This window comes from Stomoxys calcitrans, chromosome 4, assembly GCF_963082655.1.
Source record: "Stomoxys calcitrans chromosome 4, idStoCalc2.1, whole genome shotgun sequence".
Lineage (NCBI taxonomy): Eukaryota > Metazoa > Arthropoda > Insecta > Diptera > Muscidae > Stomoxys > Stomoxys calcitrans.
In genome coordinates, this window is record NC_081555.1 from 137,273,503 (window position 1) to 137,301,075 (window position 27,573).

The 27,573-nt window shown below is 39.8% G+C and overlaps 1 protein-coding gene across 1 annotated transcript in view; it reads left to right on the forward strand.

Annotated features, from left to right (window-relative positions):
- Positions 1–3,874: 3,874 nt before the first annotated feature.
- Positions 3,875–27,573, forward strand: part of LOC106090369 (uncharacterized) — a 105,058-nt gene continuing 81,359 nt past the window's right edge. The window contains exon 1 of the mRNA XM_059367020.1: positions 3,875–3,963. The gene's annotated coding sequence lies outside the window, so the exon portion shown is untranslated. The remainder of the gene's footprint in view (positions 3,964–27,573) is intronic.

Consider the following 27,573-nt stretch of genomic DNA (forward strand, 5'->3'; position numbering starts at 1 on the left):
CATCCATCATGGGATGGGGCAGTAAATTTGCGACGTAACGCATGTTGGGATTCTCGGGTAAGTAAAACCAAGGTTTGGTCGCGAAGTAATGGAAGGTCTTCCACAGGGAGGAGAAGAATTAAGGACCTCTCCTTGTGGTTGGCATTGATAAAGTCGCAGTGACAAGTTTGGCGAAGACTAAAGGTATGGCGCGTTACGAGAGCAAGGCTGTCTTTTTCAAGATTGGGGGGACTAGGATAGGCAAAAATTCTCATATTGTGACATCAGGCCGTGCTGTGACAGGTGACTCAATACCGCCTAACAAATAAGGGGAGGAGAAGAAGGAAGGAACGCTCCTTGTGGTTGGCATTGATCAAATCTCCGTGACAAGTTTGGCTAAGACTGAAGGCAAGGCAAACTACGGGAGCAAGGCTGTCTTTTTCAAGATTGGGAAGACTAGGATAGGCAAAAATCCTGATATTGATACATCAGGCCGTGCAGTGGCAGGTGGCTCAATACCGCCTAACAAACAGGGGGCTGACGACGAGACCATCACCGACTGTTCCAATAATGAGAAGACTGTTAAAAGCAGAGATCCTAATATTAAAACTTTAGGCAGTGCAGGGGGCGAGAGACTCAACACAGCCTAAGGAACAGGGACCCGACGATGGAACCATTACCGACATTATCCAGGTTCGGAAGACTAGGATAGGCAAACTCAATGCAGCCTAAAGGAGTGGATGATGAGACCATTACCCACTCCCAAGAAGCCCATTTACTCAAGATTTGGTATAGACAAAGATCCTAAGACGATGGTATAGACAAAGATCCTAATATTGGAACATCAGGCAATGCAGGAACAGGAAACTCAATACAGCCTAAAGAACAGGGACCCGACGATGGAACCATTACCGACATTATCTAGGTTCAGAAGACTAGGATAGGCAAAGAACCTAATACTGAAACATCAGGCAGTGCAGTGACAGCAAAGTCAATGTAGCCTAAAGAACAGGAAGCGGACGATGGGACCATTACCCACTCCCAAGAAGCCCAATTACTCAAGATTTGGTAGAGTAGGATAGGCAAAAGTCCAAATATTGGAACAGCAGGCAATGCAAGGACGGTAGACTCAATACCGCCTAATGAACAGGGACCCGACGACGGAACCATTATCGACTTTATCAAGGTTCGGAAGACTAGGATAGGCAAAGAACCTAATATTGGAACATTAGGCAGTGCAGTGACGGGAAAATCAATGCAGTCTAAAGAACAGGGAGCGGACGATGGGACCATTATCCACTGCCAAGAATCCCAATTATATTTTTAACCTCCACCGAAAAGATACAGCTATACATGCTCTGATGGCGAAAATCAGCAAGGACATGATTCATGTTGCCTTAATTGAGGAGCCACGGACGACCCGGAACAAAGTTCCTGGAATGAACCATATAAACTACCAATTAATGCTAATAAGCGGAGCCAAGCCCTTGAATACTAACGACCTAATAACACTGAATATTGGTAACACCGCTACCTTTGCTAATAGACCTAGGGAGTGCGACAAGTGATAGCATGAATGCAGGGAAGACGATGACACATTGGAGCATTTCATACGTCATTGCCCAGGTTTCGCGGCTTACAGATACTGGCACTTAGATGGAGGCACAATCCTAGACATGAACCAACTTAGGTGCGTGGCATGGAAAACAATTAAGAGTTTTGTAAGTAGCAAAGGATTCCTAACTTAAATTTTACTTTTTGAGGTTACTTTTTTATACCCGCCACCATGGGATGGGGGTATACTAATCTAGTCATTCCGTTTGTAACACCCCGAAATATTCGTCTAAGACAACATAAAGCATATATATTCTTGACCGTCTCGACGTTCTGAGTGGATCTAGCCATGTCCGTCCGCCCGTCTGTCGAAATCACGATAGCGGTTGAAAGATACTTAATATTGATGTAGGTGGTTGAGGATTGCAAATGGTTCATATCGGTCCTGATTTAGTTATAGCTCCCATATAAACCGATCACAAGATTTGACTCTTGAGTCCCTGGAATAATAATGTTAGTCTAATCGGATGAAAATTGCGCCCTCTATAGGAGCAATGTATCTTAAAGGATACATTTTTAGTGTCGGATTGCTTATTATACCCACCATCGTAGGATAGGGGGTATATTCATTTAGTCATTTCGTTTACAACACATCATAATATCAATTTCCGACCCTACAAAGTAAATAAATTTCGGATCGTCGTAAAATTATAAGACGATTTAACGATGTCCGTGTGTCTGTCCATCTGTCTGTCGGCCCGTCTGTTATAATAAATCTAGAGTCTTCAACAAATGAGATATTGATCTGAAATTTGGCATAGATACGTTTTTTTTTGATGTACACTGGTTAAGTTCTTGAACGGGCCAAATCGGACCATGTTTGGATATAGCTGCTATATAGACCGATCTGCCGATAAAAGGGTCTAATGCCCATAAATGCTTTATTTCTCATCCGATTTCACTGAAATTTGAAACAGTGAGTAGTTTAAGGCTTCCCGACAACTGACCCAAATATGGTTCAGATCGGACTATATTTAGATATAGCTGCCATATACCGATCTCTCGATAAAGGGTCTGGGGTCGTCTGAGACCCCATTAAGTATATATATTCTTGATCGTCGCGACATTTTATGTCGATCTAGCCATGTCCGTCCGTCTGTCTGTCTGTCGAAAGCACGCTAACTTTCGAAGGAGTAAAGCTAGCCGTTTGAAATTTGGCACAAATACTTCTTATTAGTGTAGGTCGGTTAGTATTGTTAATAGACTATATCGGTCCATGTTTTGATATAGCTGTCATATAAACCGATCTGGGGTCTTGACTTCTTGGGCCTCTAGAGGGCGCAATTCTTATCCGATTGGAATGAAATTTTGCACGACGTGTTTCGCTATGATATCCAACAACTGTGCCAAGTATGGTTCAAATCGGTTCCTAATCTGATATAGCTGCCATATAAACCGATTTTGGGTTTTGACTTCTTGAGCCTCTAGAGTGCGCAATTATTATCCGATGTTTTTTTATGATATCCAACAACTGTGCCAAGTATGGTTCAAATTGGTCCATAACCTGATATAGCTGCCATATAAACCGATCTGGGATCTTGACTACTTGAGCCTCTAGAGGTCGCAATTATTATCCGATTTGGCTGAAAATTTGTACGACGGATCCTCTCATGACCATCAACATACGTGTTTATTATGGTCTGAATCGGTCTATAGTATGATACAGCTCCCATATAAATCGATCTTTCTTCTTTTACTTCATGAGCCCCCAAAGGGCTCAATTCTTATTCGAATTGGCTAACATTTTACACAGGTCTCCAACATATAATTTAATTGTGGTCCAAACCGGACCATATCTAGATATCGCTCTAATAGCAGAGCAAATCTTTTCTTATATCCTTGTTTGCCTATGAAGAGATGCCGGGAAAAGAACTCGACAAATGCGATCCATGGTCGAGGGTATATAAGATTCGGCCCGGCCGAACTTGGCACGCTTTTACATTTTTTTGAAATAAGACGATAAAGAAATCAGTTTTTTCAATATCAAATATTTCGCTCCTTTAAAGGGTTAAAGGTACTTGCTGCATCAAATCAAAGAGCCTACATTTATATTCATTTACTTCGTTCAACATTTTATTATAACCAATCAGACAACATTGCAAAGACGACGACGACGACGAGGAGGACAACGACAACGAAGGGACACAAACAAATAAAATCAAAATTGTTGTCATTTATTTTTATTATCGTTATTTTCCATTTTCTCCTCATTTTGCAAATAACAACGAAAATGACTTATCCTTTTTATGCTCTGTCTCTCCCATTTCGTTTCAGCTGTCAGGAGAAGTGAAAAGAAGGCGCCACAGGCAGGCAGCGTTTCGACAACGGGATACTGGCTCTCTAACACTGGCAAATCTAATTTAGATTTATGTAAGTCAAGACAAGAAAAGAGTTGTCATACTCATTACCCAACATCAACATAATCATCAACCTCATCATCATCATCGTCATCACAATCATTCTTATTTTTGGGTAAAAAGAATTGTAAATGTAAATATTTTCATTTGGTTAAAAATTCTTGGCTAATTTATTCATTCTAATGGACTGAGTCTGATTGTGATGTGAATAATGATGAAGTCTCCAAGTGAAGGGGTGTTGAGATGTTGTCATTTCAAGTATCCCATCGAAAAAGGCTGTTCTTCTTGAATTTATAATTTCCTTCAATTGATGTGGCTCAGCAGAAGAGGGGTGTGGGGGGAAAAGTTCAGAGAATGTGTGCAAATGTAAATTTCACCAACTTACATTGGTTTGTTATTTCAGACAATTAATGGAATTTATTTGCGCTAGAAATTCACCCATGACAATTTTGAATAATTTGTTTTGTGTATTTTATGTTCATTCCATTAATGCCAGATTGAATGGGCAATATGATGATGTTAGTTTGAGCAGCCCTTGTTATAGGCATTCTATTCGTTAGCATTACAGCATCAACATTTTATTTAAAGCAAATTTAAAGTCTCTTCTTCCCTCGACGTCCTACCTTCAGTCTGTCCACATGTTTTTCGATCAGACAGAGCTCTGTGTCCCGGAACCCAGAATAGGTGCATTTTGTACTGTTCAGCCATCTTGTTGAGAGATCTGCGACAGTCGAGCGTGGTTCTTGAATTCAGAAAAATGTCCCCCAGAGATTTAATGGCTGCCGGGCTGTCTGAGAAGATATTTATGCCAATCGTTGTTTTGACATAACATCCAAGCCATTTCACCACCTCTTAAAATGCAATGGTATTAGCTTGAGACACAACTCCGGTGGTCGGGTAATCTTCTCGATATGACCAGTTCCAGTTTTTCAGAGTCCACGGCAAGGCCCACCCGGTTGTCAAGTTTGGAACCACCCATATAGAAGTCAATACAACTTCTATTATCAGGGATATCGTAGTTCCAGTCGGTTCTATCGGGAGTAGTGGTACAATACTTTTTATCAAATAAAGTCCTAAGAAATATGCAATCTGCCTGGACCATCGAGCATTGTATGAAGAGAGACATCAAATGTATGTAAAATTCAGTACATCAGATTGTGTTGTCCTCAGTGCGGCTGTGATGCACAAACAAACCATCCTTTGGATCCGGCAGAGTATACAACAGTAGTTGGACTTTTGAAGCGTCGTCCACCAGACCACAACACCACATAACATTACATGTCTGATAACTGCAGTATAGATATATATAGCCAGTGCTTGACACACGCGGATTAAACCCCCAACTTTTTCCAATGGCTTTCTTGCAGGTGAATAGAGCAAGAGTTGCCCTATGTTGGATTTAAAGTTCAATTTCCTGTCCAGCAAAATACCCAGGGATTTTGCGCTTTCTGTAAATAGAACATTCTCTCCTCCCAAGAAGATAGGTGCCATTGGGAATAACTTATATCTCCTCCTCCTGCTCTATCCTGTGGTGTGTATACCTCTTAAAGAGCTGGGAAACTTTCCCTTAACCGCAATAGCCACTTCATCTGCTTGCGCGACCATTTTTATACCCACCACCATAGGATGGGTATACTAATCTAGTCTTTCCGTTTGTAACACCACGAAATATTCGTATTCTGTGGGGTCTTACAGAGTATATATATTCTTGATCGTCTCGACGTCCTGAGTCGATCTAGCCATGTCCGTCCGTCTGTCAAAATCACGATAGCGGACGATCGTGTAAAACTAGATTTTGCATAGATATTTAATATTGATGAAGGTCGTTCTGCATTGCAAATGGGCCATATCAGTTCAGATACAAATATAGCTCCCATATAAACCGATCTCCCGAATTGACTTTTCAAGCCCCTGGAAGCCGCAAATTTGTCCTATTTGGCTGACATTTTGCACGTGGTGTTCTGTTATGACTTTCAACAACTGTGTCAAGTACGGTTCGAATCGGTCCATAACCTGATATAGCTCCCATATAAACCAATCTCCCGATTGACTTCCTGAGTAGTGTTCTGTTATGACTTCAAACAACTGTGCCTAGTACAGCCCAAATTGGTCTATAACCTGATATAGCTCCCATATGAACTGATCTCCCGATTTGACTTCTTGAGCCCTTAAAAGCCGTAAGTTTTGTGCGATTTGGCTGAAATTGAGCAGGTAGTGTTTTTTTATGACTTTCAACTACTGTACCTACAACGGTCGAAATCGGTCTATAACCTGATATGGCACCCATATAAACCGATCTCCCGATTTGACTTTTTGAGCCCATGGAAGCCACAATTTTTCTTCGATTTGGCTTAAATTTTGCAGATAGTGTTTTGTTATGACTTCCAACCACTGTATCAAGTACGGTCCAGGTACGGTCCAAATCGGTCTATAATCTTATAAACCGATCTCCCAATTTGACTTCTTGAGCCCTTACAAGCCGCAATTTTTGTCCGATTTGCCAGAAATTTTGCATGTAATGTTCTATTATGACTTACAACAACTGTACTAAGCAAAGTCCTAATCGGTCTATAACCTGATATAGCTCCCATATAAACCGATCTGCAGTCTATAACGCGATATAGCTCCCATGTAAACCAGTCTCTTGATCATCGTTGTTCGGTTCCGAGAAGCTTTAATTTTTGTTGGTTTGAGAGAAGTTTCGTATGTAGAAAAAAATTTTGCTCTTCAACAAAATTTATTTTGTATAAATTTTTAACAGAATCCATGGTGGTGGGTTCCCAAAATTCGGCCCGGCCGAACTTAGTCATAGCCGAGTAGCCGGTAGCCGAGTTAGTAGCGTGCTTGGATTACCAGTGGGGGGTCGTCGGTTTGATTGCCACCAGAGGCCTGGTCTGTCGCTGCTGTGGTATCACAATGGACTAAAGTAGCCAAAGCGAGTTAGTTTATATACCATGCATAGAAGCCATGGTAAAACTTCTACCCAAAGATATGTTGCACAGCAACAAGCCGCTCAGACTCGCCTAAAAATAGGAGGTCAAACTTGAATAGGACAGCACTCAATGGTATGTAAGAAGTTTGCCCCTGTTCTTAAATGGAATGTTCATGGGCAAATTTGCATTTTAATGGCTTTATTCCAAAGTAAAGTAGACAGTACACTTCCTTGAGGTGTTCGTCTGCTTACCCATCTTTGAAGAGCATAATTTTGGGTTGCCCAAAAAGTAATTGCGGATTTTTCATATAGTTGGCGTTGACAAATTTTTTCACAGCTTGTGACTCTGTAATTGCATTCTTTCTTCTGTCAGTTATCAGCTGTTACTTTCAGCTTGCTTTAGAAAAAAAGTGTAAAAAAAGTATATTTGATTAAAGTTCATTCTAAGTTTTATTAAAAATGCATTTACTTTCTTTTAAAAAATCCGCAATTACTTTTTGGGCAACCCAATAATTCAATTACTCATATTTGTTTTTCCAGTCTGCAATTCAACTGCCATGAATTGTGTTTGTTTAATCTACTCACAAACAAACTCACAAATCTTCTCTTTTAAGTCAAATTTCAAAATTCTACCTCTATCTATCCGACCTGTACAAAGTTCACTTATTTCGTACCTTTTTAGTACCTAAATGTACAAATTTCCAAAAACTCTTATAGTCACCCAATTAAGGTTGCCAAAGTGTACCTAAATTCCAAAATTCAGAATTATAGAGTAATTTACAAAGAAAGTATCAACTAATACCAGTTGGGGTACTAAACGTACTATTTCTTCCACTTTCCGTACAATTTTCAAAAATTGTTTCACCATACCTTATTTTTTCGAGACTCTCTTTAATTTGAGCCCAAGAACATAATTGTACCCCCTTCCGTTCGTGCTGGGCAAATATGTACCATTTCGTACTTTTTGGTACTTTTTAGTACCTTTTTAGTACCCAAACGTACGATTATAACCAAATCCAGCCTTATCCCGTGCCTATGACCCTAGAAACGAACATTCGTGCAAAATTTCTAGCTTAAATCGGTTAGGCTGGGCGATGATCAGTCAGTCAGTCAAGCATTTCTTTTATATATGTAGTCGCTTGTTCGCTCTAGACCAATTTTGCGAAAATGAAGTAATTTTATATCCGGTACTAACGAAATATGCCATTGAGGATCATCTAGTGACTATTACTGGTGTATTTCATAGAAATAGGTTCAGATTTAGATATAGCTCCCACAAACCAATATGTATCGTCCGATATTCACTGCTCTCTCTGGACATTTTTAGTGATTTTTATCAAAGTCTATTCAGACTTATATATAGCTGCGATATATCTCTCTTGCATTTTGGGCAAAAAAAAGTTGGATATCATCTCACGATAGCGCTCACCATTCACAGTTACGTTACGATTCGCATCATCCTTAAAGAAGTACGTTCCAATGATGCCGCCAGCCTATAAACCGCAACAAACTGTGACTTTTTCTAGATGTGTTGGTAGCTCTTGGAGGCCACCGTAGCGCAGAGGTAAGCATGTCCGCCTATGACGCTCAACGCTTGGGTTCGAATCCTGGCGAGACCATTAGAAAAAAATTTCAGCGGTGGTTTTCTCCTCCACGGTACTATGCCGTGTAAAACTTCTCTCCAAAGAGGTGTCGCACTGTGGCACGCCGTTCGGACTCGGCCATAAAAAGGAGGCCCCTTATCATTGAGCTTAAAACATGAATCGGCCTGCACTCGTTGATATGTGAGAAGTTTCCCCTGTTCCTTAGTGGAATGTTCATGGGCAAAATTTGCAAATTTGCATTGGTAGCTCTTGCAATGCTTCTGGCTGATCTTCACTCCAAAATCTACAATTCTGCTTATTTACGTACCCACTGAGCCAAAAATGGGCTTCGTCGCTCAATGGAAGAAGCGCGCGATTAACTTTCTTAACAGAGCACGCATTTTGATAATAAAGTTCCATTGCCTGCAAGCGTTGTTCTTTTGTTAGACGATTCATGGTAAAATTATAGACCAAACTGAAGATGTTTGACAGTGAAACAAAACACGAAACGTCCATGAGCTATTCAAATCAGTGTTGCCAAAAAGATAATAGCTAAAAAATCACCCTTTACTTATAGATTCGTAATTGTTATAATTTTGAAATAATTTGGTCGAAATTTGATGGGAATTATTTTATGATTCCTCTGAAAACTTTCGCATCAAGATCGATTCAGAAATATACATAGTGCCAAATTTTCACTTATAGTGTAGGTGTAGGCTGTTATATGGTCGGCACCGCTCGACTTTTGCGCCTTTTCTTACTTGTTTTTTTTCCAATTTTAGTGATCCATAAAGTATTGGATTTTGTTTACAAGAATTTGACAACTTTTTATTGTTCCTTAATGGCATAGGGTCCGGACGGGATATACATAACCATTTTGAAAAGTACCAGAAATTAATTCTATTTTCCTTACATGTTTTTGTTTTTGCTTTTTTTGTTGCTCTTCTTCTTGTTTTTGCTCCCTGCTCAAAGACAACAAAATTTTCAATTTATTTTTATGACCGCAGGATAATTTCATGTAACATGTGTGCTTGAACACATACACATAACCAGGCACGCACGCACACACGCACACACACTGGCACACTCATCCATAAACTGATGCATAGTCGTCAAAGGTCTTTACATACATTGGAATGAATCAACATTCAATTACCTAAGCAAATGCATGCATTCCCATAAACTAGTACAATATGTATGTATGTATGTATGTATGTATGTATGTATGTATGTAGGTATTCTACGCAACAAACATGCTCAAAAATGTTAGAAAAAAGTTGATTGGATATAACATTTTGTGAAAGAAGTATCGACGAAAAACGAAATGACGAGCCGTCAACTTTTGAAACAAAATAGATGTGGGGAAATTTTGAAAATTGCTTTTTTATTAGACAAAATTTATAGAAAAATTGTTAACAACCTGTCTGCCATGTTTACTGTAAATTTAGATTTTCCTATATTTTTATACCCTACCACCGAAGGAGGGGGGTATATTAATTGTGGTCATTCGGTTTGCAACGCATCGAAATATCAATTTCCGACCCTATCTTTTATATAAAATTCAATTTGTGTTTGTCGGTTTGTTTGTTTGTTCCATATAGACTCAAAAACGGCTGACCGGATTTCCTTGACATGTTCACAGATTGTGTAGGTTGGTCTGGAAAGAAACATAGGCTATTTGATTTTTTGATATCGGGAGGGGGCGGACCCTCCCCCTTACCCTAAAAGTACTACCAAAAATAAAAGTGGACCGATCGGGATAATATGGGATTCAAATGAAAGGTATTCTAGAGTAGAGTAAGAATTTCATAATAGAAGTTGGGTCCAAGTACCTGGGGGGCCGCCCCAACCCCAAAACCCCTTAAAATATGTTTATTTGACGATCATGACAATATGAGACTCAAATGAAAGGTATTCGGGAGTAGATTACGAATATGGTCAGGAAGTAGAAATAGGCTTTATAATTTATTGATAACGGAAGGGGGCGGACCCAACACCGTTACCCCAAAAACACCACCAAAATCAAATGTGGGCCGATAAGGACAATATGGGTATCAAATGAAAAGTATGTGGGAGTAGATAACGAATCTGGCAAAGTAAAGGGGGTCACCCCACCCACCCCACAAAAACGCCCAAAATGGGCACATAAGCTAATAGCGAATATATGGGACTCGGTTTGTTTGTTCCGTATAGACTGAAAAACGGCAGAACCGACTTTCTCGAAATTATCGCATGCTGTGTAGGTTGGTCTGGAAGGAAACATAGGCTATATAATTTTTCGGTATCGGAAGGGGGACGGACCCTCCCCCTTATGCCAAAAACACAACCCAAAATCAAAAGTGAACCGATCAGGACAATATAGATATCAAATAAAAGGTATTGGAGAGTAGAAAATTAATATTGTATTAAAACTTGGGTCCAAGTACCAAGTACGAATATGGTATTAAAATTTGAGTCTAAGTACCCATCGGGCCGCTCCAACCCCAAAACTCCCCAAACAGACATATTGGATGTTAATTTCAATATGGGGCTCAAATGAAAGGTATTCGGGAGTAGGTTTCGAATCTGGCATACAAAATCAGATCGAAGTATAGGGGGTCACGCCACCTCTCAAAAACGCCTTTAGACCCCTTATGACTATATGATTCTTGGCTGAGCCGACTTTCTAAAAATTTTCATAGATTGTGTATGTTTTTGTGGAAAGAAACATAGGCTATATAATTTTTTGATATCGGGTGGAGGCGGATCCTTCTCCTTACCCCAAAAACCAATATCCTAAAGTGGTCCGATGGCTACAATAAGGGTATCAAATGAAAGGTATTAGAGACCAGAAAATGAATATCGTATTAAAATTTGGGTCCAAGAACCCAACGGGCCTCCCCCCCAACCCCAAAACTCATCTAAGCAGATATATTCGAAGTTCATGTCAATATGGGACTCAAACGAAAAGTGCTAGGCATTAGATTACAAATATGGCATAAAGTAATGGGCATATTAGCCGATCATGGCTATATGAGACTCAAATGAAAGGTATTAGGGAGTAGATCTCAAGTATGACATTAAAATTTGCGTTCAAGTCTAGGTGGCGATTTTCCTCCTAAAGATACGTCAAATGGGTTATTTGACCCATTATGATAATATGTCACTCAAATGAAAGGTATTTGAGAGTAGATACGAATTTGATATCCAACTTTGGAGCCAAGTGTTTTGGGGTACGACCGAAAGCACGCCCCAAAACTGAACTTCACTTCCGCTGGGAATAAAAAACGAATTTGATATCTATTTTCAGTGTAAAGTGCCGGTGGCCTCTGCAGCCCCAAAAATATTCTCCCAACGGTTCATATTTACCAGCCATGGCAATATGGGTCTCAAATTAAAGGGAATTGGAAGTGCAGCACGCATTTTATATCCATATTTGATTCGAAATGTCTGAGGTGCCATCCCTCCCCTAATGAGAACATTACCCTAAGAAAGAAAATTCCCATTGGAACCGAGAAGAAGCAAATTCTCACACATCAATGAGTGCTTTCCGATTCAAGTTTAAACTCAATGATAAGGCACCCCTTTTTTTATAGCCGAATCCGAATGGCATCCAACAGTGCGACACCTCTTTGGAAAAAATATTTCAAATGACAATGCATGGCATTGTACCTTGAAAATGTCGCCAACATTAAGAGGGAATAAACACCGCTTTGTCCGATGTTCTCGCCGTGATTCGAACGCGCTCAGCGCCATAGGCTACAATGTCACGAATACGATATCCGCATTCAAGGCAAAGTGTCCCCACCCTAAAAAGATATTAGAGAGTTGAAGAAGGCGCAGCGGAGCGGGCCCGGTTCGGCTAGTAAAGAATATATATTATTGATAAGCGTAAAAATTTAAGACGACCTCGCCATGTCCGTCCGTCTGTCTTTTGATATCACGCTACAGTCTTTAAAAATAAAATAGAGATATTGAGCTGAAACTTTGCACAGATTCTTCTTTTGTCCATAAGCAGGTTAAGTTCGAAAATGGGCTATATCGGACTATATCTTCATATAGCGCCCATATAAATCGATCCGCCATTAAGGGTCGATTTTGCTAAAATTGTGGATAGTGAGTTATGTTAAGCTAGTCGAAATCCTCCTTCAATTTGGCCAGATTTGGATGTAGCTGCCATATAGACCGATCCGCCGATTTAAGGTCTTGGGCAAATAAAAAGCGCATTTATTGTCCGATTTTCCCAAAATTTGGGACAATGAGTTGCGTAAGGCTCTTCGACAACTTTCTGCAATTTGGCCCAGATTGCTCCAGGTTTGAATATAGCTGCCATATAGACCGATTTCTCGATTCAAGGTTTTGGGCCCATAAAACGCCCATTTATTATACGATGTCGCCGAAATGTGAAACCGTGGGTTATGTTAGGCCCTTCGACATCCCTCTTAAATTTGGCCCAGATCGTTTTAGATTTGGATATAGCTGCCATCTCTCTCGATTTAAGGTTTGGAACCCATAAAAGGTGCATTTATTATCCGATAACGCCGAAATTTGGGACAGTGTGTTGCCTTACGAATTTTTCTTCAAACGAAAACTAGCTGGACAAGGACCTCTTATTCTTTTGCAATATAAGGAACAAGGTTTTTCTTCGAAAATTTATATTCGACGTTTTAAGAGTTTTTAGCGAAATACGAGGGTTGCCTTTTATATTTCGGGATTAGAGAACACAAAAAAAAATATTAATCATCAAAAATCGCTATATTGTTTTTCAAAATATTCCTCAATAAGATCTATACACCTTTTTATGCGTTTGAACCAATTGTCTAAGCACTTTTGCCACTCTGATTGAGGTATCTCCAAAACATGCATTCTGAATGCATAAACCGATTCTTCAGATGTCGAAAAACGTTGACCTCTTATTTTATTTTTTACTTAAGGGAATTAAAAGAAGTTATTCAGTGCCAAGTCAGGACTATACGGCGGATAACTCAACAAATCGATGTTTTGAGTGCTCAGAAATGCAGTTGTTTTGTATTTTTGGAGCATTTCTTTCGACCAATCGGAACGAGTCTTTTTAAAACGATTGGAAAATTGTGTGGGATCCAACGCGAACAAATTTTTTTTTATAGTCAAATGTTCATGCAATATTGAATGTATGCTGGTCCCACCAATGACTAAGGTTGTCTCAATCCCACAATAGGTCACATGACGATCCTTGATGGAGCTTCATCGCCACAAATTTAATTAAGTTAATCGATGCACTATTGTCGAGTTAATCCACGTCGAAAGTTGTAAAAAATAATCGCACGAAAACGTTTACGATTTAATTCCATTTTTTGGGCGAGATGACCCTTTTAAGTTACTGTAAACAACACAAATAGCGCTCATATGTTAAAACAGTCTGGGTGCGTATAACCTTAAAAATGTCAGGCTTTGCTATAGAGCTGTTAGTTGGCAGATTGCAACACAAGGGTTGTCCAATCCCGAAATATAAAAGGCAACCCTCGTAGCAGGTGGATATGGGGTACAATTGGTAAAGAAGTATCACTTGGTAAAGAAGCTTTAGCATTACAGGAAACCTCACAAATGTAGTCAGCATTAGTTACGGGATAATCACCGGCGTCATAGGCGACATTCTAACCCCTGCGATACGGTGGCCGAATACAAAACCCGAGTAAGGAGATTAATATTCTATGGTGGTGTGGAATGGCATAGAAATCGATATTTTCATAAATCTATTTCTAGGCGAAGCGGTGACCCGAGCCAGTTGGGAGATTTTCCAAAAAATCCTTTACAAGTTTCCCCAACACATGTTAAAAAAAAATCATTTACAATTTTTTTTTTTCATAAAAAAACAATGTCATCGATATCAAAATTTTTAGGTAAATTTTGCAAATGGACACTTTGGTTTGCACGATATGTACGACTTTTTTGTTATTTATTTAAGGTAGTGTTTGGTAAATGTTAGCCCAAACTACATACTTTGAATTTTTTCTTTTTCCTTTCCGTTCCTATCATTGATATTCTGAAGTTTCACATTGATGGGAAAACAGTTCATAAGCTTAGTTTCCCCCAAGGGCCAAAACTCATAATTTTTCTTTTTTTTGGCAAGAACACACGTTTCATGTAATTAGTCACATATCATATATCGCATCATATTCTCTCCCGACGACGACAAGTGTTTTTATTTTTGTTACATCAATTTGTGCTGGAAGATATTTCGAGGACATCGATGTAAATTCTCTCAAGGATTTTATCTGGCAGCTGTGGTGCAAAAGTCAAATTCATCAGTTACATCATATGAATATTGTCTCAAGAGTTTGTGCATAATCCTTGGGTTTGCAGGAAGGATATGAAAGAGATCCATTTGTATATCGCACGTGTTCACATACGCACATTATGCCAGGCGTGTGGTTAAGGAAGGCTACTTAATGTGAAAAATGGAAAAGTTTTATCAGGGCCCTATTGCTGTAAGGGCCTGTAAGAGGAATTATTTTGGAAAGGAGAAAGGAATTCATTTGACATATTTTATTGTGTCATTAACTTAAACTAAATGTGTATTTTGTAGTACTTTTTGCTAGAAAAACATCATAACATGAATCGATATAAAATTTTATGTATATATTCAGTGCGACATTGAAACTAAGTGAATGTGTATGTGTGGGGGAGACCACCGTGGCACAGAGCTTTGCATGTCCACCTATGACATCGAACGCCTAAAATCAGTGAATATCTAGTCTATGGTAGATTTGGCAGGTCTAAAGCCTCATTAATACGGCCCATATATCTCATTGACTTTAGGTTTTAATCTTTCACACAGTACGCCCGAGAGTTTCTTGTATGCGATGGGGAGGACACTTTGTCCTCAGTAGTTGGCACATTCCGTCTTGTCTCGTTTCTTGTGTACGGGACATAGTATGCAGAGGTTCCAATCATCGTGTATGCGCTCCAGATCTCGAAGACAAGCTGATGCATACGCCTTATCAGCGTGTCACCTCCAGTCTTAAATAGTTCAGCGGGCAACCCGTCGGCTGCTGCTGCCTTGTTGTTCTTCAGTCGGGTCACCGCTGCTTGGACCTCATTCTGACTAGAAGGTAAACATTCCATACCATCATCAGGGATTGGTTCTGAGGCATCCCCTTCGCCGCCATCGTCAGCGCAATATCTGTGTCAGTTACCAGATTTCCTTCATTGTCTCTGCAAAAGAATGTGCCTGCACCAAAGCCATTGGTATGATGTTTAATTCTTTGGTATAATTTCCGAACTTCATTCTGACTCCTGTTCATTTCAATGCGCTCACACTGACGCCTTTTCTTTTTCTTCTTACATTCTGCAGAAAAGACGTTTCTCCTCTCTCCTTTTCTCCCGATACCTCTACTTGATCTGGCATTGTATGTCGTATTCTTGGATTCAGCGGAATTTCGATACGTACCATGGGGTTTATGGGGGAGACGTGGACAATGTAAAGACTTGCCGCCGTTACATTATTGGGACAAGAAGTACTTTCATCAAGCAGATGGGTCAGTCGAGTATAGCATGCCATTGCCATTTGTTGTGTGTGCAGCTTTTTAATGTCCTGCAGTTGTTGTTGTAGCCACATTTGCATGTGGCGTTGGCAAGATCCTGTAGTTGAGCATACTCCAATGGACATTGTGACCATTGGTTATATAAAGGCGCCAATCACTTGCCGTGTCATATCGAGCATCATAGGCACTCAGTATTTATGCAAGAGCCGGTGCCGCCCCGCCACTCACTGAGACTCTCCGCTCCATACTGCTGATTATCTACGACTGCCTTTGCAGCTACTCCGAATGGAGTGGACGTGCCCGGTAGCTCTCACCTAAGCTTCTCGTAATAGCGATAGACATCACACAGATCGGGCCTCAAAGTGCCAGCCTGTGTGGTGCTCATAGATATGACGTACCGGGTTCCGTGCAGTGTCAGATCGCACTTTTCTCGCCATACTCAAACGGATGCGAAACTTTGCTGCAACAAAGTATTGATCCGAATCTGTTTTCGCTCCACGAATCAATCGTACATCTAAAACACTCAGTCATCCGCCTTCCATCTATCACAACGTGATCAATTTGATTCCTTACTTCTTGATCTGGAGCCAACCATGTGACATGGTGAAAAAGTCTATAAGTCTCAACCCATTATCGGACCTTATCTGATGAAGGCTAAATTTTCCAACTGTTGGACCAAAGATATGTTCCGTCCCAATCTTTGCATTGAAATCTCCCAGAAAAATTTTAATATCATGGGCGGGGCAACGGTCAAATTTTCCCTCTAGGCGCTCTTAGAAAATATCCTTGGTCTGCCCGTCCCTGTCTTACGTCGGGGCATGGGCACAAATAAGGCTGATGTTGAAGAATTTGGCTTTTATGCGGATTGTGGCTAGCCTCTCATTCACCGTAGTAAAGCTGGAGACAAGGTGTTTAAGTCTCAGGTTAGTCAGACAATAATATGACCGCTGCCCCGCCCATGATATTAAAATCTTTCTGGCAGATTTCAATGCGAAGATTGGGATGGAACATATCTTTGGTCCTACAGTTGGAAAATATAGCCTTCATCATCACAAATTCACAGCCAAATTCATGGCTCGTGTCACGGCAGCTATAGTATAGTTGGTCAATGTTTGATGTTGTTGTGACGCCATTCCCAGTCCATCGCACTTCCTGTACGGAGGTAATATCAGCCTTGTGCAGCGCGTAAACTGCACCTTCTCTAAAACGAGTCCGAGCATTCCAGGTTCAGATCCGCAAATCATGGTACTTTTCCGTTTGCGTGGGTCATCAATGTTTTGGGGGAGTCCGTTCTTACCCTTCTTTTGTTTCTCAGAGTAATCCTTATAGTTTGCCGGGTGCGGGTTACTGCCCCCAGCGGCTCAACTGCAATGGGTTGCGTGGGATCGCACATGAACTCCTTGAATTCACTTGCTGCAAGATCCGACGCTCGCCTCCAGCCGCCCCATACCAGGGAACCGACGCTAATGTTGGCCATTGGTTATTTGAAGGCGCCAATTACTCGCCTTATCATTTCGAGTAGCATTGCGCTCAGTATTTGAGTAAGAGTCATTGCCACCAAACCCCTCACTGAGACTCTACTCTCGAAATCGTTCACTGCCGGCGACCGCATTTGCAGCTACTCCACAAAGCTGCGAAGCTTCCCATTATCCGCAACCTGTGGACGCGCCCGTTAGTTTTCAGCTAAGCTTCCCGTGATAACGATGAACAACACACAAGTTGGGGCTCAAGGTTTCAGGAAGTGCACAGTGGTCTCGCTTGTATGGGAAGGTGCAGCAAAAATTTTTCCTAATAAAGCTTTCGATCTGAAATTTGAATTATAGGTTTCTAGTGGGTAAAAGACGCTACTACAAAAAAATCATGAACATTGGTCCATGTTTAGGTATAGCCCGGTTTCACCTGTTCTAAAGGGGTTTGACAATATTTTTCAACAAATGTTGCTATAATTTGGTATTTTGACTTCTCAGAGAGCAAAACATATACAAACGAAAAAAATAAAAATAAAAAAAAACCAAGACTGGTCCATGTTTTGACATTTTGACCTATATAGCAGTACCGCCCGATTTCACCTATTTTGATGAGTTTGATGGTATTTTTCAACAAATGTTGCTGTAATTTGGCATTTTGGCTTCTCAGAGTGCAACAAATACGCAAACCAAAATTGATCAAGATAGGTCCATCTTTTGACATAGCCTCTACATAGCGGTACCGCTCGAATTCCAGTTCCAGTTCTTCCAAATTTCCAAAATTTACAAATGTGAAAAAACACATTCATAGTTTACACTAAAAAAAAAATCATTCAGGAACGGACAATTAAAAAGCCATTAAGTTCAGCAGGGCCGAACTTTGGACACCCATAACTTCGGGTATATATTGGTTTGCCCAAAAAGTAATTGCGTTTTTTTTTTAAAGAAAGTAAATGCATTTTTAATAAAACTTAGAATGAACTTTAATCAAATATACTTTTTTTACACTTTTTTTCTAAAGCAAGCTAAGAGTAACAGCTGATAACTGATAGAAGAAAGAATGCAATTACAGAGTCACAAGCTGTGAAAAAATTTGTCAACGCCGACTATATGAAAAATCCGCAATTACTTTTTGGGCAACCCAATATATTAATCACATTTTGTCGACATTCAGTGAAAAATGTAATGTACGAGCAATAAAAAGGATTCAAGACCGTTAGGGTGTAGTGGTTGAACATAGCTCACTGTACTAAGTTTCAGAAAAATCGGATAATAAATACGCCATTTTTTGGGTTAAGGACCTTCAATCAGGAGTTCGGTCGATATGGGGGCTAAAAAAATTAGATGTGTTTTGAGAAGATTTGTTGATTTAACAGTGTAATTTGTCAGAATCTATATTACAAATTTTGTCGCGACTGAGGCCCACGGTTATTCTGTGTCGGACGGTAAAAATATCAGCGGCTTCAAGCGGTATAAGAAGTCAAATCCGGTTTATATAGGGGGGCATATATATTTATGAACCTATCTGGTTGAGAATTGGCATAGGTGTTGAAAGGCATAAATGTACTTCATGTACCAAGTTCCAGCTAAATCGGCTGAGAACTAAGGCTTCTAGGGTCTCAAGAAGTCAAATATGGCACCTATATCAGTTTATAGACCGATTCGGATCATACTTCGAACTGATATTGGAACAGAACTTAACAGAAGTCTCCATGGAAAGACTTCCAACATATATGCCAAGTGTCATGGGAATCGGTCCATAAACTCATATAGTCCCCTTATACACCGATATATACCGGATATGACTTCTTGAGCCTCTAGGAGCCTTAATTTCATCCAATACTAAGGCTTTATTTTGAAGCGGCTTGCACAAATAACAATCCAAATTTAGGTCTATCGCACTTTCGAGGACAAATTCTATGGCGTGCCGCATAATAACAGCTCATGTAGAGAAAATTTCTATGAAGGATGACATATCCAATAATGTGACCAACACTAAGGAGGTTTAATTACGTCTAGCAACTGTTTCTCATGTTCTCACCACAATGCAATGCCTCACATAGTCCCAAGGCCTTTCTTTCACATCTTGCCACTTCGCTTTCGTTTTCCATCTCTGGCTAGCTAATTATTTGCAGTGGAATATGTCGTGCAATCGTAGCCTCATTTGCGATAAACAGAAAACATGTGACATATGAATGCCGTAATTAAGTTTATGATATACCTAAACTCTTAATTGGGCTAATCTAGCACTTGGCAAATTGGTGAAGAAGCACTCAAAAGAATAAGATGACTTTTAGCTGTAGGCAAATACATACCAACATGCAGGCTGCGATCTATGACAAGTGGACGTGTTTGCCGGCGGATGAATGAACACAAATTCATAAATGTGGCTAATTGTTGAGAGGGGGTGGGTAAAAGGCCACCGAACATCCTTACGGATGTGATAGCGAAATGTTGTGAAGGAGATATATGTAAAGATAAATACAAATGTGCGCATATACATTTCACTGCAATTAAAGGGCGTTTTATATTGTAAAGCTATTAGACATATTTCTGGGAATATTTTTGTTTTAACCTTTTTTTTTAGAACCTTTTACGTTGACAACACTGAAATATCCTCAAAATAAGAAACATTTTAAGACAAATTTTCAAGGCTGCCTTAACCATAAATTCGGTAATGATGTCTTCGATCAACCTCACATTTCGAAGAGAATGGTATCTCTGTGAGTATTGTCAAGGGTTCTTGAGAAAATCTTTTTCATCTTGGCGGCGTCATAAATGCCACCGACATGCTAACAAAAAAAGCTTTATGTTATGATATCCAACAACTATGCCAAGTATGGTCCAAGTCGGTCCATAACCTGATATAGCTGCCATATAAACCGATCTTGGGTCTTGACTTCTTGATCCTCTGGAGGGCGCAATTCTTATCCGATTGGAATGAAATTTTGCACAACGTGTTCTGTTAAGATATCCAACAACGGTGCCAAGTATGGTTCAAATCGGTCCATAACCTGATATAGCTGTCAAATAAACCGATCTGGGGACTTGACTTCTTGAGCTCCTAGAGGGCGCAATTCCTATCCGATTTGGCTGAAATTTCGCATGACGTATTTTTTATGACTTTCAATAATTGTGCCAAAAAAGGTTCAAATCGGTCTAAAATCTGATATAGCTGCCACATAAACCGATCTGGGATCATGACTTCTTGAGCCTCTAGAGGTCGCAATTATTATCCGATTTGTCTGAAATTTTGCATGACGTATTTTATTACGTCATGCAAAATAGGACGTAATAAAATACCGATTTCAGCCTATGAAAAATAAGGTTCAAATCGGTCCATAACCTGATATAGCTGTCATATAAACCGATATGGGAGCTTGACTTCTTGAGCCACTAGAGGTCGCAATTATTATCAGATTTGCCTGAAATTTTGTACGACGGATGCTCTCATGACCATCAACATACGTGTTTATTGTGGTCTGACGCGGTCTATAGCCCGATACAGCTCCCATATAACTCGATCTCTCTATTTTTTTTCTTGAGCCCCCAAATTGCGCAATTCTTATTCGAATTGGCTGACATTTTACACAGGTCTCCAACATATAATGCGATCCATGGTGGACAAATAGGATCCATGGTGGAGGGTATATAAGATTCGTCGCGGCCGAACTTAGCACGCTTTTACTTGTTATCGTTCAATAGATGAACTCGTGGCACATTTGAGCTCACTACCTCTAAAGAATGTTAAAGGGAGCTACCCAGGTCCACATTTGAGATGAAGGAAGATCAAGATAAGCCTTTGGAATCCCCGGACGCTGACATGGGTTCCTGGGCATGAGGGGATTCCAGGAAATGAGACGGCGGGCGACAGCGCCAGGAGGGGTTCGTCTGCGCCGGGCGAACCAGTCATCGGTCTTGCTTACGTGCCATTTGTCGAGCTACTGAACACAGTAACACAGTAGATGGGATGGCCAGGGCGGCGTCGGTGGCGAGGTGGGACTCGGTAGATGGTTGTCGGACTGCGAAGGCACTATGGCCGGTCATCGACCGGAGGAGGACGAGGGCGTTGCTGGCGTTCGATAAGTAATTTGACACGGGTCATAACCACACACTGTGCCATAGGCCGCATGGCGGCGGTTTCTCTGGTTGAACTTGCAAACGTAACAGGATGGTTCCGACGGGGGAGGTGCAGCAAGATCCGGCATAGGTAGATCCGTACTTGCGTAGGGACGGGCGGTTCTTCACCCCCCACTCGGGTTTCTCCACTACTCCCTATTTTTCTTTTATTCGTGTATAACCTCTTATAGGAGGTCTTACATTTTCTTTTTCTTCCCTTTCTCTCTTTAGGCTACCACAATGGGCCAAACTGGCCTCCGAGTGAACTCACCTTTGGTGGGCGACCCATTTAACCTAACCTAAGATAAGCCTGGATTTTGCCAAGTTACAATCAATAAGATCCTTTGCTTGGTTTCTGACACGATCAAGTAATTCAGCATCTTTAATTTTCGGCCAACTGTCCTTTCTGTGTTTGCCCCTGTTCCTTAGTGGAATGTTCATGGGCAAAATTTGCAAATTTATTTTTTTTATCCCTTCTGTGTAGACCCTGACATGTCCATTTGCAAAATGGTGAAGATCGGACTATATTTAGATATAGCTGCCATATGGACCAATATTTTCTTTTGCCATCTTGAAAAGTGAATTTGTATTAGAGCCCTCGACGACCTGTAGGTTGATAAATGATGCATTTTTTCATCGAATTATAACGAAAGGTTGTTGATATGTATCCGAGGTGCTCGCCCGGACCGAACTTTGGATTGTATCACATAAATGGCATAGTAGGTAACAAATGTTGCCAGCATTAGGAGGGTATAACCACTGCCGAAAATTTTTATTAATGTTCTTGCCAGGATTCGAACCGGGGCGTTCAGCGTCTTGGCGGAAATGCTAACATCTACACTACGGTGTCCTCCAATTTAAAAACACCTACCTTAAGATAATCAGTGTTATACGTGTGAAGCCATTTCAAAGCGAACAAAACTAACATTAACATCAGCGCCATCTATTGGGTAATATATACAAAAGGTGCTGGTGATAAATATATGGTAGAAAGTGAGAAAATATTTGTCGCATTTTGCGCCCTACTTTATGGTACAACACAAGCCTTCGACCATTTATGGTCTATGCTTGACTTTCCCAGAAAACAAATTCTTTTTTCCGGCAAAGTCCAATGTATACGCTGGTGATGCCATACGGAAGCTCCCACTGCTCGTAGCCATGACCATTTTTAATTTGTTTTGTTTTTCCTTGGAATAATAATCAACACTCCCTGTACTCCCACCCAAAAATTAAGTAAATAAACCCAAGGAAAACCTTTAAATTACCTTAATAAAGAGATTTTCATGTGCTTCGCAAAGAAAAAGTTTGTGACAATGCCTTTTTTTCTTCAACGTCCAAGATGGTAACCAACCGAAAAGTTTTTGCCTGCCACTGTATAGTGGCCTCGGCTACATTTACTGGCCTTGTTGGCATTGCTTTACAGCTCTGTGAATGTTGGCTTGTTTCTCCATTCACTTCATGCATTCCCTCGAAGTTTTGTATTCCTCATTTCGTCCATTTTTGTTTGACAACAGAGGCAAAAGGAACAAATCCTGCTTCTTGGGAACCTCTAAAGTTCACCTACAACAAAACACATCATTGCCACACAAGTCAAGTCGAGTCGAGGCGAGTCGAGTCAATTCGTCGTTCGATGTCACATTCCATTGGGAATGGCAAAATATGTACGTTTTGCTTCCCTAATGATTTACTACAATACGATGGTGTATTACAACACCGGTCGCTATAAAATGTAGCGAATGCGACGCCAAGGGCACTTTCAAATGTTTTGATTTCATCTGCCTCCAGTTGGATGCACTGGCATGGACATTAATTGTGTAGCAACTCCCCGGGGAAGTTTACGAGGACACTGTGTACCACGGGCAAAGTTTATATTGTACTGCGTAATATGTGCTGAACATATGCTGAACATTTTTCAATTTTATATTAAAAACTAAGAATTTTGTAGAAGAACAAATATATGAACTAAAAAAAAAGAAAAATTTATTTAAACTTACCTGATTGCCTCATAAGGTTTTAACTGAAATAGAAAGAATAAAAAAGTAAATTTAATTATTTTTTTTTTTTTCAGAGGAACTTATCAGATCCGAAACACGTAAGGATGGGCCAAAGTCGGACAAAGCCGAACTTTTGATAACCTAAGCCAGTGCGGCAAGAGATAGCAATAAGGGCATGTGGGGAAAATGATGAGACGTTGCACAGCGGAAAAGAATCGAAAAAAAAAAACAAAAAATATGCCATTTGAGTGATATTCGCACGTTAAGGTACTAAAAAGTACCAAAAAGTACGAAATGGTAAATATTTGCACAGCGTGAACGAAAAGGCCAAGAACTTTGTTTTTGGGCTCAAATTAAAGAGGGTCTCGAAAAAATTAGGTATGGGGAAAAAATTTACAAAATCGTACCGTAATTGGGAGAAATAGTACGTTTAGTACCTAAATTGGTACCATTTGGTACTTTCTTTGTAAATTAAACTAGAGTTTTGAATTGTAGAACTTAGGTACACTTTGCAAATGCAAATTTTGCCCACTAAGGAACAGAGGCAAACTTCTCACATATCAATCAAGTGCAGTCTGATTCAAGTTTTAAGCTCAAAGATAAGGGGCCTCCTTTTTATAGCCGAGTCCGAACGGCATGCGACACCTCTTTGGAGAGAAGTTTTACATGGCATAGTACCTCACAAATGTTGCCAGCATTAGAAGGGGAAAACCACCGCTGAAAATTTTTCTGATGGTCTCGCCAGGATTCGAACCCAGGCGTTCAGGGTCATAGGCGGACATGCTAACCTGTGCGCTACGGTGGCCTCCGTACACATTGGCAAACTTAATTGGGCGACTATAAGAGTTTTTGGTAATTTGTACATTTAGGTACTAAAAAAAAGTACCAAAAAGGTACGAAATGGGTGAACTTTGTACAGGGCGAATGGATAGAGGTAGAATTTTGAAATTTGACTTATAAGATATCTGGTGCAAAATTATGAGAGTTAAAAGAAAGAATGGAAAAATAGTGCTGGTAAAGGGAGAAAACGTACGTTTAGTACCGCAAATGGTACCATTTAGTACTTTTCTTTACGGATGGAGCTAGAGGTCTGAAATTTGGCATGCAGGTACAAATAGGAAATAATAGGGGACTAAATGATCTATTCATAATTTTGAATTTTTGTACCATTTGGTACTTTCCTTACAGATGGAGCTAGAGGTTTGAAATTTGACATGCAGGTACGACTAGGAATATGATGGGTGACTATGAGCTTTTTACAATTCGCACATGCTGGTACCAAAATAAGTACTAAGGTGCTAAGGTTTGTTTGTTCCGTATAGACTGAAAAACGGCAGAACCGATTTTCTCGAAATTTTCGCATATTATGTTGGTTGGTCTGGAAGGAACATAGGCTAATAATTTTTCGGTATCGAAAGGGGGACGGACTCTCCCCCTTATGCCAAAACACAACCTAAAATCAGAAGTGGACCGATCGGCACAAAATATTGGGTTGCCCAAAAAGTAATTGCGGATTTTTCATATAGTTGGCGTTGACAAATTTTTTCACAGCTTGTGACCCTGTAATTGCATTCTTTCTTCTGTTAGTTATCAGCTGCTGCTTTTAGCTTGCTTTAGAAAAAAAGTGTAAAAAAAGTATATTTGATTAAAGTTCATTCTAAGTTTTATTAAGAATGCATTTACTTTCTTTTTAAAAATCCGCAATTACTTTTTGGGCAACCCAATAGTTATCAAATGAAAGGTATTGAAATATGGTATTCAAATTTGAGTGTAAGTACCCTTCGGGTCGCCCCAACCCCAAAACTCCCCCAAACAGACATATTGGACGTTAATTTCAATATGGGTCTCAAATGAAAGGTATTCGGGAGTAGATTTCGAATCTGGCATACAAAATAAGATCGAAGTATAGGGGGCCACGCCACCCCTTAAAACTCCATTAGACCCGTTAGCCTGCTTATACAATTTGGTGTAGGGTATCAGAAGGTAGGCTTTGCTCGACTGTAGCCCGTCCTTACTTGTTTCTTTTGTCGTTGTTTTATACTTTTTAATGCAGTATTCTTAAACTAAATTCAAATTTGAATATTTTCATTTTATTTCATTTATTTTTTAAATTAATTACTATAAAACGCCACCTGAGACTGAGTATTTGTATGTAATTGACAATTTATTTTTAATTACAAAATGCAAAAAAAAAAAAGCTATAATAAAAAAATATTTATTTTTTGCGGCATTAATCGCAGAAAACGGTGTTTTCATTTCATCTATGTATGCTAATGTCACGATGGTTTTAACCTACACTATTGTATTTTCTGCTATTCATTGAATCCTATACCCCTATCCGATTCAGATTTATTTCTAAAACACCTGTCAAAACCAAAGTCATTATTACAACAATAACCCAAAGGCAAGAATACATTTTCCATGATATATTTTTGTAATAATTTCATTGTGAATAGTCGCAAGGATAATTAATTTGATAACATTACTTAGGTGTAACGAAGCGATAATTGGTTTATATTATTATTCATCAAAACCACTTTGATGGCCTCAACATGTTTCTTTTTTTTTTAATATATGACTCTAGGGCATTACTACCTGGCAAGAGACACCTTACGTAAATGACATCTTTCAACGTAATTTATTTTTTATATCCTCTACTATAGGATGGGTAGTATACTAATTTTGTCATTCCGTTTGTATTGGGTTGCCCAAAAAAAAAAATCCGCAATTACTTTTTGGGCAACCCAATAACACATCAAAATATTCATCTGCCACCCAACAAAGTATAGACATTCTTGATCGTCTTGATATTAGCCATGCCCGGCCGTCCGTTTGTTCGTCCATCCGTCGAAATAAATGGGTCATATTGGTCCATGTTTTGATATAGCTGCAATATAAACAGATTTTGTATCTTGACTACTTGAGCCTCTAGAAGGCGCATCCGATTTGGCTGAAATTTTGTAAGAGGGAGTTTGTTTGGTCCAAATCGGTTCATAACGTGGTATCTTATATATAAAATTTAATTTGTGTTTGTTTGTTCCGTATAGCCTCAAAAACGGCTGAATCGATTACCTTGAAATTTTCACAGTTTGTGTAGATTGGTCTGGAAGGAAACATAGGTGCGGACCCTCCCCCTTACCCCAAAAGCCCTACCCAAAAATAAAAGTGGACCGATTGGTACAATTTGGGATTCAAATAAAAGGTATTCAAGAGTAGAGTACGAATTCCATAATAAAGGTTGGGTCCAAGTACCTGGGGTGCCGCCCCAGCCCCAAAACCCCTTAAAATAGGTTTACTTGACGATCATAACAATATGGGACACAAATGAAAGGTATTCGGGAGTAGACTACGAATATGGTCAGGAAGAAGAAATGTAGTTTATAATTTGTTGATATCGGAAGGGGGCGGACCCTCCCCCGTTACCCCAAAAACATTACCCAAAATCAAAAATGGACCGACAAAGCCAATATGGGTATCAAATGAAAGGTATTAAAGAGTAGAATACGAATATGGTATTAAAAATTGTGTGTCCAAGTAACCAGAAGTCGCCCTAACCCCAAAATATCTAAAAACAGAAAAATTGGTCGTCCATATCAATATGGGGCTTAAATGAAAGGTATTCGGGAGTAGATTACGAATCTGGCATACAAAATCAAATCGAAGCGTAGGAAGTCACCCCACCCCCTTAAAACTCCTCAAATGGGCATATGACCCATCATGACTAAATGAGACTCGGTTTGTTTGTTTGTTCCGTAGAATCAAAAAAGAAAACATAGGTTATATAATTTTTAGATATCGGATCGTGGGTGTCCCTCCCTCTTACACCAAATGGGGGTTGATGAACACAATATGGGTATCAAATGAAAGGTATTGGAGACCAGAAAATGAATATCATTATATTAAATTTTGGGTCCAAGAACCCAGCGAGCCGCCCAACCCAAAAACTCCTCTAAACAGAAATATCCGACGTTCCTATCAATATGGGACTCAAATGAAAAGTATCCGGCGAGTATGGCCTAAAAAATTA